The following is a 16747-nucleotide window of genomic DNA, read 5'->3' as shown; positions in this document are numbered from 1 at the left end:
GGAAAAATGTCATCTAAAGCTGTGATTCCAAGTATGGTCCCAGGGCCATGCCTGAACTATAAGGGATCTCTGGTGAGGCCATAAACTGATTATGCATGGTGAAAGGCAGCTTGCTGAATTAAAGGGGTCACTAAAGATTGGGTATTCCTCAACTACAATTGGCATGTTCCATGGTTTTACTACATGTCCGAATTCAGTGTTCCATCAAGAAGTCTGGCTAATGTGCTCAGCAACACTTCTATGGCAGGAGTGTGTGTGCAATGAATTGGAATCCCAGTGTCTTTCTGCAAGGACATTTCAACTACCCTATCATTGCATAATTAGCATTCTTGAGTTGCTCATGGTTTACAGTTGCTGCAATTCTTGCCGTCAAATTATAGATTGCAGTTAGTTTTTCATGGGCAGCATGATGGTGAGCTTGGCTAACTCTGCAGTGCTCAGGAAAGTGTTATACACAGAGAAAGTGCTTAATTATTTATCAAGTGAACAAGAAAATGGATAACCATGTTATATATTGGCCTATGTCCTGCTAGTCTGTTTTCCCATGCTTTTTCTTTTAACTTAACAACATAGTGGGGTACTTATCCTGGGTACTTACAAAACACAACTTATCCTGTTTTGTTTTGTTTTTTTCCCATGTAACAGTGTATCAACTATTTGATCTTGGTGCCAGGGTCTGATGTTCTTGGATTGCTGTTCTCATCAAGGACTAGGCTCTTTATCAAGCTTACAGCTTCATGCAAGTAGTTAATTTTACAGACATCCTGTGCATCACTGGCTCATTCATTCGACACATTTGTTAAAGCCTACTGTATGCCCGGTATTCTGTTTGTAGAGCATAGGATGAGTGAGGAGGTAGCATGTCAGGGTTTATTTTCTTGCTAGCTGAGATGAAGTGATATACGATTACTAGCTCAAGGGAGAGGGAGACACTTATGACCCTTTCACAGTCAGATGAATGAGTGAAGAAACAGGATTGAGTTTCATTACATATCACATGGGCAGAAATTTGGCAGGGACAGAGCACCAGGTTAGCAGCAAGTTTTGCTAAGAACCAGAGCTAGATACTAGAAAGTATAGAATGGGGTCTAATTGCCTTAAATCTTTTGCTTTTTATTTTAAAGATTTTACTTATTTATTAGAGAGAGAGTGCGAGCGTGTGCTCACATGAAGGGGTGCACAAAGTGGGGAGGGCAGAGGAAGAAGGAGAAGCAGGCTCCCCACTGAGCAGGGAGCTTCCGACAACCCCAGGCTCCATCCCAGGACCCTGAGATCCCAGGACCTGAGCCGTAGGCAGAAACTTAACTGACTGAGCCACCCAGGCACCCTGCTTTTTAATGTTTTAGGAACGGGGGTAAAATGAATAGAAGCAATAAATAGGGTAGATTTTAAATTCTAGAGTACTGATAAATAAGTTCAGGTAGCCAAGAGTTTACCTCTTTAGGTGCTAAGAACTTTAACCAAATGGGGAGCCTGGGTGGCTCAGCAGTTGAGTGTCTGCCTTCCACTCAGTGCGTGATCCCAGAGCGATCCCAGATCCAGGGTTGAATCTGCAATGGAGTCTCTGCATGGAGCCTACGTCTCCCTCTGCCTATGTCTCTGCCTCTCTGTGTCTCTCATGAATAAATAAATAAAATCTGGGATCCTTGGGTGGCGCAGTGGTTTGGCGCCTGCCTTTGGCCCAGGGCGTGATCCTGGAGACCCGGGATCAAATCCCACGTCGGGCTCCCGGTGCATGGGGCCTGCTTCTCCCTCTGCCTGTGTCTCTGACTCTCTCTCTCTCTCTCTGTGTAACTATCATAAATAAATAAAGAAAAAAAATATTTTAAAAAAAATAAATAAAATCTTAAAAAAAAAAAGAGCCTTAACTAAATGGAAGCCCTAAAGCCATTTAGAATGCTTAAAATTAAAAGACAAAACAAAAAACCCCCAAATAAAAAACACAACACATTGCCTCAAGTCAAACATAATTTAATGAACATAATTTAACATTTTCTTGGTGATGTGGGCCATAATTAGAGTACAGTCATGACCTATCAAGGTGTGTTAACTGTTTGCGCTGACCCTCGTAGGCCGTCCACTGCCCTGCATTCTGAGTTCTCGTATCCATTCCTTAGAGCTTTTATGCCCCTTTCCTTATTATTCAGGGATCAGGAGTCACTTCTTGAGCTTTTTCAGAGTGCCTGCCAAGAACCCTTCCTTTCCCTATTTCTAATTTATCGCAGGCCTTAGAAACCATAACCATGTTTTAAAGGTATAAAAAAAAAAAAAAAAGATCTAAGAGCAAGAGTCTTAGGTGCTTTCCTTATAGACTCAGTGCATAGGCCTGGTGACATCTGTCCTGGCCACTCAAACCCTCTTTCACCTGTTTTCAGGTATATGTTGGGGTGTGTGTGTGCGTGTGTGTGTGGTGGGGACCACTGAGTTCCATACAGGTAAGTGAAGTATTGGTGCACACAGGTAAACAAACACACAAGATGGAGTGACCGGCAGAAAAATAAAAACACGGCAGGCCAGGTGACCCAAACAGAGGATTATCACACAGAATAGCAAAGCTGGGAATGAAGCCGCAGAGAGGAAGAAGGAATCGTGCTGGGCGAGTTGCTGGGACAACCCAGAGCTGATTTTTGAGTGTGTAAACATCAAACCTTACTCTTGGCTGCCGCTCAGCTCAGCAGGCTTTGGGGCCTGGCTGCTCTTCAGGGATGTGCTGCTTTGGGGAGGGTGTTGTCCTACAAGCTGTTTCTGGGTCTTAATGCTTTTTCATGGGAGCCAATGCTTAATATAATGGCTGTAGTCACCTGAAGAATTTTTAAAAGCCAACAAAGCACCTCTTCACCCACTCACCCACCTGTGAGTCTGATTTGACAGGTCTGAGGGATGGTGACGTGTGGCCTGGGTTAAGAAGCATCGCTTTACTATAAAAATCCTAAGGGAAGGCAGCGGTCTGTACTAGGTCCCGAGAATAAAATTCTGAGCTTGTCAACTGGGGGTGATGGTCTTTCCTTTAATAGCACCAAACAAGCAGAGGTTTGTTTTATAAACAAATGTATAGCTTCATGCAACTAGTTAATTTTCTAGATATCCGGTGGATTGCTGGCTCATTTGTTCCTTTGACAAATGTTTATTCGGTGCTCACTAATACCAGGTATCCTGTTTATGAAGCATGTAAGCATTTGTTTGGCTATACTGTAACTGTTTCTTCTGATTATTTTTTTAAGGGGAGAGGGCCTTCAGAAACTTATTAGCAGATGCAGGGTGATGATCTAATACACATGCTAAACCTGAGAACCCCGACTAGAATGGGAACATTCCAACAGCAAAAACTAGGGCATTCAAAATGATGTGAACCTTAAAGCTCACAGAATTGGGTCCTCCTCAGAGGTTTAGGAAGTCATGGAGTATCCAGCTGTATTCTCCAGTCAGTCCCTGGATGTTTACCAGGGTCTAAGTGCCATCTGAGTCAGAAACTAGGATCTGTCACAACCTAGATCACTCATGGAACTCCTTATTCTCTATAATAGTTGTGAAATTACTTATTAATCCTACACGTTCTGAGGTTTCATCTGAAGAAATAGAAATGAGGTGTTTACATTTACAGCCTGATAAATTTCTTTGACCTTTCAACCTTTATAGCTATTTCTAGATAGGATATGACCCCATTTGATCAGTCAGTGGTTCATATGACCCTGGTGAAAAGAAAATAGAGCATTTTTGGCAAGTGTGTGGTAGAAGATAGAATTAGACAGAACTGGCATGTGTTGGCTTAGTCTGATACTGATACTGGTTTGTCAAAAAAAAACAATCTACCTCAAACACCATGCAAAGTGATGACATAAAATCCACATAGCACACCAGTGGAGTTCAAACATTTTGGTCTCAGGACCACTTTAGACTCTTAAAAATTACTGAGGACCTCAAGCAACATGTTAGTGTAGATACTATCTGTCAATATCTACTGTGTTAGAAAACAAAACTAAGAAAAACTTAATTTAATTACTAATTCATTTAAAAACAGTAAACTGATGACATCATATGTAAATAACATACTTTTAATAAAAACAACTATATTTTCCAAAACAAACAAATAAAGCAAACCATTTAATGAGAAGAATGGCACTGTTTTTACATTTTTACAAATTTCTGGCCTTTGGCTAAATAGATAGCTGGGTTCTCAAATCTGCTTCTGCATTTAGTCTGTTAATATGTTGTTTTGATTAAAACATATGAAGAAAATCTGGCTTCACACAGATATACAGTTGGAAAGAGAACCTTAATAGTCTTTTCAGATCGTTTTGAATATTATTCTTTGATACTATACTGAAACTGGACAAGTAAGTAGTTTCTTAAAGGTTAGTTGCAACGCAGGACCTGCCAACCATATTAGTGAACTTTCTGCTGTTACATTAAAATCTACGGGCCTCTTGTGTGCTTCAAATGGATCTTTCATCCAGGCATGATTTTTCTAACACCATGCATTGGTCATTTGGAAAATATTAGTTCACTGAGTTAAGCAGATCTTCCAGATACTGACCTATGTCGTTAGAATACGATACGGAAAAAAAAAATCCTATTTCTTTTTTTAAAAAAGATTTATTTACATATGTATGTATGTATGTATTTGAGAGAGAGAGAGAGAGACAGAGTGAGAGACAGAGTGAGAGGGAGAAGCAGACTTCCCGCTGAACAGGGAGCCTGACTTGGGGTTCAATCCCAGGACCCTGAGATCATGACCTAAGCCAGAGGTAAATGCTTAACCTACTGAGCCACTCAGCTGCATGCCCCAACCTCCCATCCTATATCTTAATATCACCACCAATTTTTAGCAGCAAAGTCTTTATATACCAAGAAGTTGTCAATCTCTTGGTAACAGATACAAGTTTTCCCAAATTCAAATTTTCACTTGAAAGCCTGAATTTTAGTACTGACTACAAATACTGTCAGTTGTTTTGCTTGAAGTGAGAGACTCACTTTGTACATTTTCGGGAAACGATCTGCCAAATGCCTAAGTCTAAACAGCCATGGTTGGCCTGTCAGTCATTATTTCAAAAAAAATGGTGTTCAATGAAAAAAGAAGCTATTCGTTCAACACGCAGCTCAAGCACAGCACAAGAGCTTTGCCTCCAGACAGCCACTGCCCTTCAGTATGTAGAAGTGCTTTGTGCAGACTTCTCATTTCTTCAAACAGAATGTGAAAAAGACTGTATTCAAGGGCTGAGATTTAATAAAGTAATGCTTCATCAAGGACTTTTTTTAAAAAGATTTTATTTATTCATGAGAGACACAGAGAGAGAGGCAGGAACATAGGCAGAGGGAGAAGCAGGCACCCCGCAAGGAGCCTGATGTGGGTCTCGATCCTGGGGACTCCAGGATCACACTCTGGGCCAAAGGCAGATGCCCAAACGCTGAGCCACCCAGGTGTCCCCCAAGGACTTTTTTTTTTTTTAAGATTTTGTTTGTTTGTTTGTTTGTTTATTTGAGAGAAAGAGAGAGAGAGAGCAAGAGAGCATGAATAGGAGGGAGGGGAGAGGGCGAGGGAGAAGCAGACTCCCCACTGAGCAGGGAGCCTGAGGTGGGCCTCTATCCCAGGACCCCAGGATCATAACCTGAGCTGAAGGCAGACGTTCAACTGACTGAGCCACCCAGGCACCCCCATCAAGGACAGTCTTAAGTGAACATGGCCTTTTTGGGGGGATTGGGGGGAACTAAGAGTGTGCAGCACTGAAGAACACTGCTAGTGTGGTGTGGTGCTCCTGCCTTGATTCACGGTCAGGCACCAGCAGTTACAACCATTGCTTTTGTACCATCAGAGCAAATGTTGATGCAGCAAACCTAGGGGTTCTTGGACTACACTTGGGGAACTGCTGAATTGCTGACATATGGAGTCATGTTTTGGCTTCATCTTCCTTCCTTTAATGCTCAAATCGAGGCCTTTTCTTCCTCCCTGCTTTACTCACCTGCTCTCCTGTGTTTTTTTTTTTTTTTTTTCTACTGAGGTATAATTCCCATACCATCAAATTCACCATTTCAAAGTGTAGAATTCAGTGGTGTTTGGTATATTCAAAAGGTTGTGAAACATCCCACTACTTAATTTCAGAACGTTTCCAGCTCCCCAAAAGAAACCGCATACCTGTTTCCCAGTCACTACTCTCCATTTGCTCCTGTCCCCAGACCCTGGGAGCCCCTGGGGTTACTTTATGTCTATCCAGACTGCCTATTCTGGGGATTGCATATAAGTGGAATCCTGTCATACGTGGACTTTTGTGTCTGGTCTTCTTCACTTAGCATAATTTTTTTCTTTTTTCTAAAAGATTTTATTTATTTATTTGAGGGATACAGAGATAGCAACAGAGATAGAGAAAGAGAACATGAGCAGGGAAGACAGGGAGGAGCAGGCTCCCCACAGAGCAGGAAGCCAGATGTGGGGCTCAATCCCAGGACCCTGAGATCATGACCTGAGCTGAAGGCAGATGCCTAACCCACAAAGCCACCCAGGAGCCCCTAGCATAATGTTTCCAAGGTTCATTTATGTTGAAGCACCTACCAATGCTTTATTTAAAAACAATTTTTTTTTTTAGTATAGTTGACACATAAGCAATGTTCTATCAGTTTCAAGTGTATAACAGTGATTCAACTCCTCTCTATGCTTCCATTCAGCAGCTGATGGAGATTCAGGTTGTTTCCACTTCTTGGGTATTACAGAGTAATGCTGCTATGGAGCATTCATGTCCAAGTTTACGTGGGAACATATAGTTTTATTTATTTATTTTTAAAGATTTTATTTACTTATTCATGAGAGACACACACAGAGAGGCAGAGACACAGGTGGAGGGAGAAGCAGGCTCCATGCAGGGAGCCTGATGTGGGACTCGATCCCGGGCCCAGGATCACACCCTGAGCCAAAGGCAGATGCTCAACTGCTGAGCCACCCAGGCGTCCTGGGAACATAGAGTTTCTGTTCTCTTAGGCATAAACCTAAGAGCGGGTCTTTCAGTCCTCTTACTCTCGAGCCCTGCACTGCTCTCCATTGGTGGTGTAGACCAGTTTTTTAAATTTCCCATTTGTTTGGAACCAATACTTTTGCAAAATACCAAATCACAGGCTACAAAAGTTCCTAAACATTTACTCTCTCACTTTCTGGGCTTGCTTTGACTGGCAAGGGGTGGCCGGCTAGAATCTGCATAGATCGCACGGACTTTTCTTTTTCTCATTCACTGAGGGCTTTTCTCTGGGTCCTAAGGATTCGGCCTTGACCCTCTACTGTGCTTGCTACACCGCCTCCCTGGAAACCACATCTCCTCTCCTGCACCTTAATAGAATCTTCATGCCAAAGACAAACACATCTTCATCTTTAATCCTAACTTCTCAAGTTTCGGTTCTGCATTTCTTACTTCCTGGCAGGACATTCTTCGTTTGGTATTGCATACCATTTCAAACTCTGTATTTACAAAAACATGACTTTCCCCCTTCTCTTGGCGGTGGCGGCGGCTTCTTCTTCTTCTTCTTCTTCTTCTTCTTCTTCTTCTTCTTCTTCTTCTTCTTCTTCTTCTTCTAGCGGTGGCGGCGGTGGCGGCTGCTTCTTCTTCTTCTTCTTCTTCTTTTAAATAAATTTATGGAGCTTCCATTCTCCAAATCACTCAATCACATTCAAAAGCCTAAAGGTGTCTTTGTCTCCTCCCTATCCTTGGTTCCCTGGACATCCCTCCTTTCCAACAGTTCTCACCACTGTCACCTCCACCCCCCATCCTTTGCATTCTGTGCTACATTTGCAGCTAAGACCTTCAAGCAGTTGCCCTTGAACTCCTGCCATGACTCCTACCTGATCTCTCGTGCAGCCTCAGGCTCCCAGCCACCCTCCACCAGAATACTTTTCCTTCAAGTCCTGCTCAGAAAACAGTGACCCCCAAATGACTACTCAACATAGGACCAGTCCCTAAGTCTAAGACTCAAGGTCCATCTTCTAAACTACATTTCTAGGTAAAGCTTCCATTTCTTGACTATAGCTAAAACTTATCTGCTAGTTTTTGCCCAAACATATCTTATGTCTTTTGTCTCTAGACCTTAGCTCATGCCAATCCTTTGTGTGGAACACCCTTTCTGACTGCTCCTCTACCAAGTGAAATTCTTCCTACCCATTCTCGGAAACCCAGCTCAAATGTTTCCTTCTCTTAAGGCCATCTCAGACCACACTGAACTCATGGCCCTGTGTATTACGGATTCATGCCTTAAATACACGGCACTTAGGACTACAACTCATTTGGTAAATCACTGTATACTAGAATATGCCACTCCTTATATTTTTGTTTTATATTACAATTTTTAAAAAAGATTTTATTTGTTCATGAGAGACACAGAAACGGAGAGGCAGAGACATAGGCAGAGGGAGAAGCAGGCTCCCCACCGGGGAGCCTGATGTGAGACTTGATTCTGGTACCCTGGGATCATGCCCTGAGCTAAAGGCAGATGCTCAACCTTTGAGTCACCCAGGCACCCCTATATTACAATTTTTATATGTTCAATCTCTTTTTTCTTTTCTTTTTTTCTTTTCTTTCTTTCTTTTCTTTTCTTTTCTTTTCTTTTCTTTTCTTTTCTTTTCTTTTCTTTTTTAAAAAAGATTTTATCCATCTATTAGAGAGAGAGAGAAAGAGTACAGCACAAGCAGGGGGAGCAGCAGAGGGAGAGAGAGAAGCGGGCTCCCATCCAGCAGGGAGCCTAATGTGGGGCTTGACTCCAGGACCCTGGGACCATGACCCAAACTAAAAGCCAGATGCCCAACTTACTGAGCCACCCAGGTGCCCTTGTTCCATTTCTTTTCCCATAGGCCTCCTATGTCTTTGGATCTTCTCTCGCACACTATCCTGTATACTTGATTTTTTGATTGATTGATTAATGGTAACAGACACTTAATGGCCATTTGACCTTGAACATCTGGTCAAGGTTAAATTTCCTCATCTGTGAAATGGGCTAGCACCTGCCTCAATGAGTTGTTCTAAGAGCTATAGATGACGACACATATAAAGCAGTTCACACAGTGCCTAAAATATTGCAGGTGGCCACAGACTTATGCGAATACACATTTGCACAGAGTGAGAGGGAGGAAAACAGGGCAATGTTTGTTCTCCAAACATTCCTTTCACCCTCCAGCTAATGGCCTTTCTTCCCTTTGTCTTCTCAGACCCTTACCACTCTCCTTAGCTCATTTTTTTTCTGCTTAAAAAAAAAAGGAAAAAAAAAAAGAAGTTAGTGGGGGAGAAGGGCAGGCTTTTCTGAGAAATTCTAGGGCAAATGGATATCAGAACTTCTGAATCTAATCTTCATTCCATGTGATGACCAAATGACTACGGGGTTTCCTTTCCATCTGTATTTCAAAAGATAGCATATTTATTTTAGAAGGATACTGGTTTTGGCTTGCCAAGAGCACTTCTCCCAAAATGCAGTGTACTACTGAATTATGGTGCAGGATGGTTAGAAGAACATGGACTTTGGAGTGAAGACATCTCAATTTGAACTCTTGTCCTGCTACTTACTAGCTGTCACCTCAGGCTGGCTGACTCTTAACCTTTCTGTCCCTCTTTCTCTTTTTTTTTTTTTTTTAAGAGATTTTATTTATTTATTCATGAGAGAAAGAGATAGAGGCAGAGACACAGGCAGAGGGGGAAGCAGGCTCCATGCAGGGAATCCGATGCGGGACTTGATCCCAGGACTCCAGGATCATGCGCTGGGCTAAAGGCAGAAGCTTAACTGCTGAGCCACAGGCATCCCCGTCCCTCTTTCTCATTGGTAGAATGAGCATCCAGTTGTGGGTTTGTCTAGTAAGCCTGGTACACATCAGACGCTCAGCAAATGTGAGATCGCTCCACCTCTGCCTTAACAGTGAAGTGCCCAGCGATCTCGTCTAGTCGCACAGCTATAAATACCATCCATTTGCTGACGTCTCCCAAATTTTCATCTTCAGCCTGGACCTCTCCCCTGGACCCCATACTGGGGTATGCACACTCAATACTTTGGGGAAGTGCATTCCTTTATTTATTTATTTCTTTTCTTTTCTTTTTTTCTTTTTTTTTTGGGGGGGGGAGGTGCATTCCTAAACAGATACCTCCAAGTCAACAGGCACTGCTGACGTACCGTACCGTCCTCACTAAACCTGCTCGTTCCCTAGCTGTCTCCATTTCAGCAGACAGCAACTTAACCTTCTTTCCCCTATGACTGAATCCCTGCAACCCTGCCACCATTCTTGACCGGCCCCCTTTCCAACCTCAACCTGATCAGTCAACAAATCCTGTCTGTTTTACCTTGAAAATAAACCCAGAATCTGACCTTCTCTTCCCCTGGGCCAAACCAATACCATCTCTGGCCTGTGTTGTTATCGTTTGCAGCCTGATGGACCTCTTGCTTCTATCATACACAGCACCCACGAGGATTCTATAATAACACAGTCAGATCAGCTCCTTCCTCTGCTCAAAATCCTCAAGTCTCCAATCTTGCTAAGTAGAAGCCAAAATCCAAACAGAATAGGATCTGGTTGCCCTTCCCAGCCTGAGCTTTCTTGGACTCATCTCAACCACCCTGCCCCAGCCAAAGCTCTCTCTCCTGGTTGTCGGGCAGGTCTGGCCCCAGAGCCTCCATGTTCATAGGTTCTGAGCCTGAAATGTCCTTGGCACAGATAAGCTCAAGTCGCTGAGGTCCTTACCAAATGTCCCCTTATCGGTTAGGCCTTCCCTAACCTTCCTATCTAAAACTGCACATGCTTCCCGCTCCCCCCAGCCCACACCCACCACCAACACACTCTTCCTGTTCTTCTGGTTCACTTTTCTATTTGCCTCTTAGCACTTCTTAGTCTTTTACACACTAGATATTTTATTTATTTATCCGCCTTTGGAAGTAGAGATTTTGTCTGGTTTTTCCTCTGCTGTACCCCAGTGCCTAGTACAAATCCTGGTAAAAAAGGTCTCAAATATTTGTTGAATGGGTGATAGAGTGAAAGAATGAATGAGTGAGCACTCTATCTCTAGGCAGTCAATAAAATACTTATTAAGCGTCCATTATGTGGTCAGCTTTGCATTAGGCCAAAAGGGGGATGTGGCAGAACTGAAAGAGGTGTGTTTTTTTAAAAATATTTTATTTATTTATTCATGAGAGAGAGAGAGAGAGAGAGAGAGGCACAGACACAGGCAGAGGGAGAAGCAGGCTCCATGCAGGGAGCCTGACATGGGATTCGATCCCAGGTCTCCAGGATCACGCCCTGGGCTGAAGGCTGCGCTAAACCGCTGAGCCACCCAGGCTGCCCAAGAGGTGTTTTTTTTTTTTTTTTTTTTTTTTAAACTCTTCAGGAACTTTTTAGAGAGCGAGAAAAGAAATCTCAGATGCCAATGTTCTGTAAGTGCTAACCGCAAGGGACAGCCAATGCTGTAGAAGTCAGAAAGGAGAGAGATCAACAGTGACCAGAGTAATGAGGACGAAGAAAGATAAGGAAAGAGCAGTCTGGAGGAGGGGGAGGAGGAGCGGGATGAGGGGGAGGAGGACGAGGAGGAAGAGGAGGAGGAGGAGCAGGAGCAGGACGAGGAGGGGGAGGAGGAGGAGGACGAGAAGGAAGAGGGAGGAACAGGAGGAGGAGGAAGAGGACGAGGAGAAGGAACAGGAGGAGGAAGAGGGGGAGGACGAACCGGAGGGGGAGGCGGAGGACAAGGAGGAGGAGGATGAGGAGGACAAGGAGGAGGAGGAACAGGAGGGGAAGGCAGAGGATGAGGAGGACGAGGACAAGGAGGAGGAGGAGGAGGAGGAGGGGGAGGAGGAGGAGCAGGATGAGGAGGAGGTGAGGAGGAGGACGAGGAGGAGAGGGAGGAGGATGAGGATAAGGACAAGGAAGAGGTCGAGGAGGAGGAGGAAGAGGATGAGGAGGAAGAGGAGGAAGAGGAAGAGGATGAGGAAGAGGAGGAGGAAGAGGAAGAGGAGGAGGAGGAGGAAGAGGAGAGTAACTTAAAGACAGAGGTAGGAGAGAACCTGGAAGAGTCACTTCAAGGGGGGCTAATTACAGGAGGGGTAATACAGAGTAACAGGACAGGAAGGCTGGGAAAACCCAGTAAGAGTCTGAAAGTGACACAACAGGAAAAGATCAATGGATTGACTGAAACTGGATGTGGGGGATGATACAAAAGGATACATTGAAGATGAGTGAGCCACTATGGTGGTTTTTAAGATTTTCACTGGAATAGCCCCTAAAATATGAACAACTCTATATTTCCTGTCATAGTTTTAAGTTGCCATCTATCATTTGTAAGCTTCAACGAGAGCAAAGGATGTGTTTTTTTAAATGTCCATTGAAGATGTCCTTTAAGTATACATGGAAAATGTCTGCTGATGGCAGGCTAATCGGCTCGATCAGACTTCCTTTCTGTCTAAAGAGGTCTAAGCTCATCTTTTTAAGTTCCAGTGAACATGTTAATACGTCCCCTCAGAATGACCATCTTATTTCTGAATTCTAGTTTTTAGACAGATAGATACAGTTGCCTTGAGTCTGTCACCTGGATAAAACAAGGGGCGCTCAGCTTATATAACACTGTATGTTCATTATACTTAAAATTTTTTTTTTAATAAGGGGCTGCTCCTCTTTGCATTACTTTCGTGGCGTCCTGTGAAATTTTTATACCGTGGGGCAACCCACTACGCCTTTTCCCCCTTGTCTAAGGGCTAAAGGGTGACTTAATTTTATTTTTGATTTTTAAAAAAAGATTCTATTTATTTATTCATGAGAGACACAGAAAGAGAGGTAGAGGGAGAAGCAGGCCCCCTGCAGGGAGCCCAATGTGGGACTTGATCCCAAGACCCCAGAATCATGACTTGAGCTAAAGGCAGACGCTCAACCACTGAGCCACCCAGGTGTCCCTAAAGAATGATTTTAAGGTAATTGGGAAAGGAGATCTTTTGGAGCAGACAGTCTCAAGCATATCCGCTTTAAACAAGAGTACACCTGGAAGCTGAAAATCAGGAAATAAATTTGTTATCCATGCTCATGTGTCCCCTGGAGAAAGTGTCTGTGTACCCCTAGAATACGTGTACCCCAACATGAAGACCCCTGGCCTTGAGGTCTCCCTTGTCAGAGGTTAGAAAGAAGGGGGTGCCACTCACAGGGACACAAAGACTAGAGGGGAGTTGCTGGCTCTGGCAGTGCTGCTGCTAGGGAGAGCTGAAGCCAGGAAAAAAGATAAGCTCTCCAGGGGACAGGCCACAAAAGAAGGGCAGCCCCAGGGCTGAGTCTTGGAAAATGCCTGTAATTTAAGGGAGTGCGAGTAAAAGAAACTGAGATAAAGCAGGAAAATAAGGGGATACCTGGGTGGCTCAGTGGTTGAGCATCTGCCTTTGGCTCAGGTCATGATCCCAGGGTCCCGGGATAGAATCCCACACTGGGTTCCCCGCAGTAAGCCTGATTCTTCCTCTGCCTATGTCTCTCCCTGACTCTCTGTATCTCTCATGAATAAATAAATAATATCTTAAAAAAAAAAAAAACAGGAAAATAAGGAGGTAAATCAGGAGAGTGTACATGTGAGAAAGGAAGCAGAGTATTTCAGTAGGAAAGGAATTTAATTACATCAGACCTTACAGAGCCCAAGGAGGGTGAGGAAGAGGGCAAGGTCACTGAATTCCTAGTGACGTCACTAGGACCTGCAATGGCAGCAGCAGGGGGGGGGGGGGGGGGGACGGGGGACGGAGAGACCAGGAGACGGAGGCCGGGTAAGAAGGCAGTGAACAGATAAAGAGGAAATGCAGGCGGGATATGAAGACTCCCTGGGTGAGAAGTTTGGCAGGAAAGGACAGTTGGCCAGAGAGCTTGGCCACTGAGTGAAGGTGAACAATTTCTCACACAGAGACGTCCTGTCCACATATGTTTTATGGGAGAAGAAAGTAGTAGAGCAGAAAGGAGACTGTGTATGCCATAGGACGAAGGATTTACCTTAGAAAGGAGGAAAACCCCTGACTCTTCCCCTGAGACTGGAGGGCAAGGCGAGGAGACTGGCACAGAAACATGGAAGGCAGAGGACAAAGCTCCTGGAAAGAATCTTCATCTCCTCAGTGAAAGGGGTGATGGGAGTCATTCTTGGGGAGAACAGAGTGAAGGAGAAGCATAGTGTGACAGGGGTGGGGACTTGTGGGGAAACAGCCTATCCCCAGGGCATCCATCAATGAGATGATCCTCCTTCTCTGACGTTACTGAAAATAGCAGTGGGCAATTCCTCAGCTATGAAATGTTTTTCTTTTCTTTTCTTTTTTTTTTTTTTATTTAAAGGTTTTATTTATTTATTCATGAGAGCCACAGAGAGAGGCAGAGGCATAGGCAGAGGAAGAAGCAGGTTCCCTGTAGGGAGCCTGATGTGGGACTCGATCCCAGGACCCTGGGATCATGACCTGAGCCCAAGGCAGATTCTCAACCACTGAGCCACCCAGGCGCCCCTATGAAATGTTTTTCTTTCTTCAGAAGTTGGCAATTCTATGGGAATGTGGCAGAGAGCTCTGACTTTTGATTTAAAGCATTGCTGCCAGTTTACATCTATCATTGTCTGAACACGAGCTGCTCCAGTAGGGGAGCCTGATGGAGGCTGCAAGACAAACCCGTGGCACATCTGCATTATGAGAAGTTTTGCACAAAGGATTCCAAGCAACATAACTGGTAAGTAACTTCATTGTATTAAAACAAATAAAGCATACACATCAGAATGCACAGTTGCCCTGTATTTTAAAGACACAATGTGAGACTTCAATGACATTTCTGTCTGTGCACAGACACTGTATGGTAAGGACCCCAAGCCTGAGAGCACACATTTATTTAGTTTTCCACCACGGTCTGCAGGGAACTCTCTGTGAGAAAACTGTGAAGCTCGGCTTGAAATCCATGCTTTTATATCCTTTTTTCCAGATCCAGAGGAAGGTGTCCCTCTCTCTGCTTTAAACATCTCCTCCTCCCTCCCAGGGTCCCAATCCTCAGAATCTTATCCATCCTAGTCTTCCCCGGGAACTTCCTTTGGGTCTTTCTTGCTAGCTTTCTTATTCTTTCCTTCTCAACAATAACAATTTATTATTGTCACTAACGCCAGTTAATACCAACGAACCTTTACTGAATTCTTACTCATGCACAGTCACGCACTGAGTTCCGTACTTGACACACATTAACTCCCTTAATCCCCATAACTATTTAAAGTAAGGAATAATATTATTGTTTTCATTGTCTGAATAAGCAAACACATCAAAGCTATTAGCTCCTTGGTCTGTGCTGATCAGTGAGTAATTGATGCAGGTAGATGCTAAGCTCCGGGTCTCACTTCTAGCTCTAGCTTGTGATCTCCTTTACCTTCAAACAGCACAGGCTCTCCCTTCTAGGTCTCCTCACCCAACTGTGTCCCTTTGCTGCTGCTTCTAGCTACTGTTCAATTTCACTTACTCCCTGTCGTCAATCTCATAAAATCATGGCCTAACTTATCCTCTATTTCTTGCCTACCCCCGTTTCTTTATCAGCCTGTTTACTGACAAGATTATGGCAACTCTTTGGAATGTCTACTTAGAGATGGCTGAAAAAAATCTCAGTTTTTTCCTTATCTTACCTCGATGTTGTAATTTTTCTAGACCACAGAAGGTTACCATAGATAACGGGTATTTTGCTTTGGGCAATATTGAAAGGATCTATTAAATTTCATTTAAATTTTCCCAAGGACCACAGACCAGAATATAAAATAGGACTACTTTGGAACCTGGCTTACTTGTAGTTTATTTTTTATTTTTTTTTTGCAGTTAATTTTTATCTATTATTTTCACGTTAATTTTATCGTTAATTACTTCAACTATGAAGATCTGCCATTCAATTCTTTTTCCGCCAAAGTGGAAATTCCTTGTGCTAAACAACCAGGCAGAGAAAAGAAGACATAGAAATAGGAAGGACATTGCTTGCCACTGCCTATTCAAGCGATCAGGAACTGATTAGGCACTTATGTAGAGGTACTGATCACTCTGTCAGCTGGAAGCACACTTACAAATTAGGGACATTTTAGGTGAGGAGGAAGCTCTCATCTTTGGAATTTCTTCAGAACTGGTCCTTTGTTTCTCTTTACCAGATTAAGTTTGTTGATAGTAAGGGCAAGGTGCCAACACACCTTCCATCCTCTGATAATCCTGTATAGCTCAGGCTGAGTCATAGATATAGATTTCCAGGATGTGAAGAAATCTCAGAAATCACTGACTCTCAAGCCTTCACTAGATAAGAAATGAAGTCAGGGTGCTCAGTCAGTTGAGCATCTGTTTTTGGCTCAGGTCATGATCTCTGGGTCCTGGGATCGAGCCCCACATCAGGCTCTCTGCTCGGCAGGGAGTCTGCTTCTTCCTCTCTCTGTGATCTCTCTCACTCTTGCTCTCAAATAAATAAAATCTTTAAACAAGATACATAAGAAATGAAGGCCTAAAAGGGATAGAGGGCATGCTCAAGGTTAACAGAGCACAGCTCAAATTAGAATCCACATCACTTGATTTCCATTCTGATCTTCTTGCCACATGCCTTGGCACTTGTCAATGACCTACAAGGGAATCACTAGTAACTAGCTGTGTGCTTTTAAAGCTACAGCTGTATTATTCTCTGATTTCTCAGCAACAATCTATATTCAAGCATCTGTTTGCAGATGCATGCACACTCACAATTGTTCATCTTCCTATCTAAAAACAATTAAAAACTACATTTCCTCCCCAAAGATTTATTTATCTGAGAGAGAGA

At 43.5% G+C, this 16747-nt stretch overlaps 1 protein-coding gene across 1 annotated transcript in view; it reads right to left on the bottom strand.

Annotated features, from left to right (window-relative positions):
• LPCAT3 (lysophosphatidylcholine acyltransferase 3) overlaps nt 1-16747 on the bottom strand; it is a 40248-nt gene that overhangs the window by 7111 nt on the left and 16390 nt on the right. The gene's annotated exons all lie outside the window — the stretch shown is intronic.

This window comes from Vulpes vulpes, chromosome 8 (genome assembly GCF_048418805.1).
Source record: "Vulpes vulpes isolate BD-2025 chromosome 8, VulVul3, whole genome shotgun sequence".
Lineage (NCBI taxonomy): Eukaryota > Metazoa > Chordata > Mammalia > Carnivora > Canidae > Vulpes > Vulpes vulpes.
Note: the sequence above shows the minus strand (reverse complement) of the source record. Positions and strands in the feature narration are given on the sequence as shown.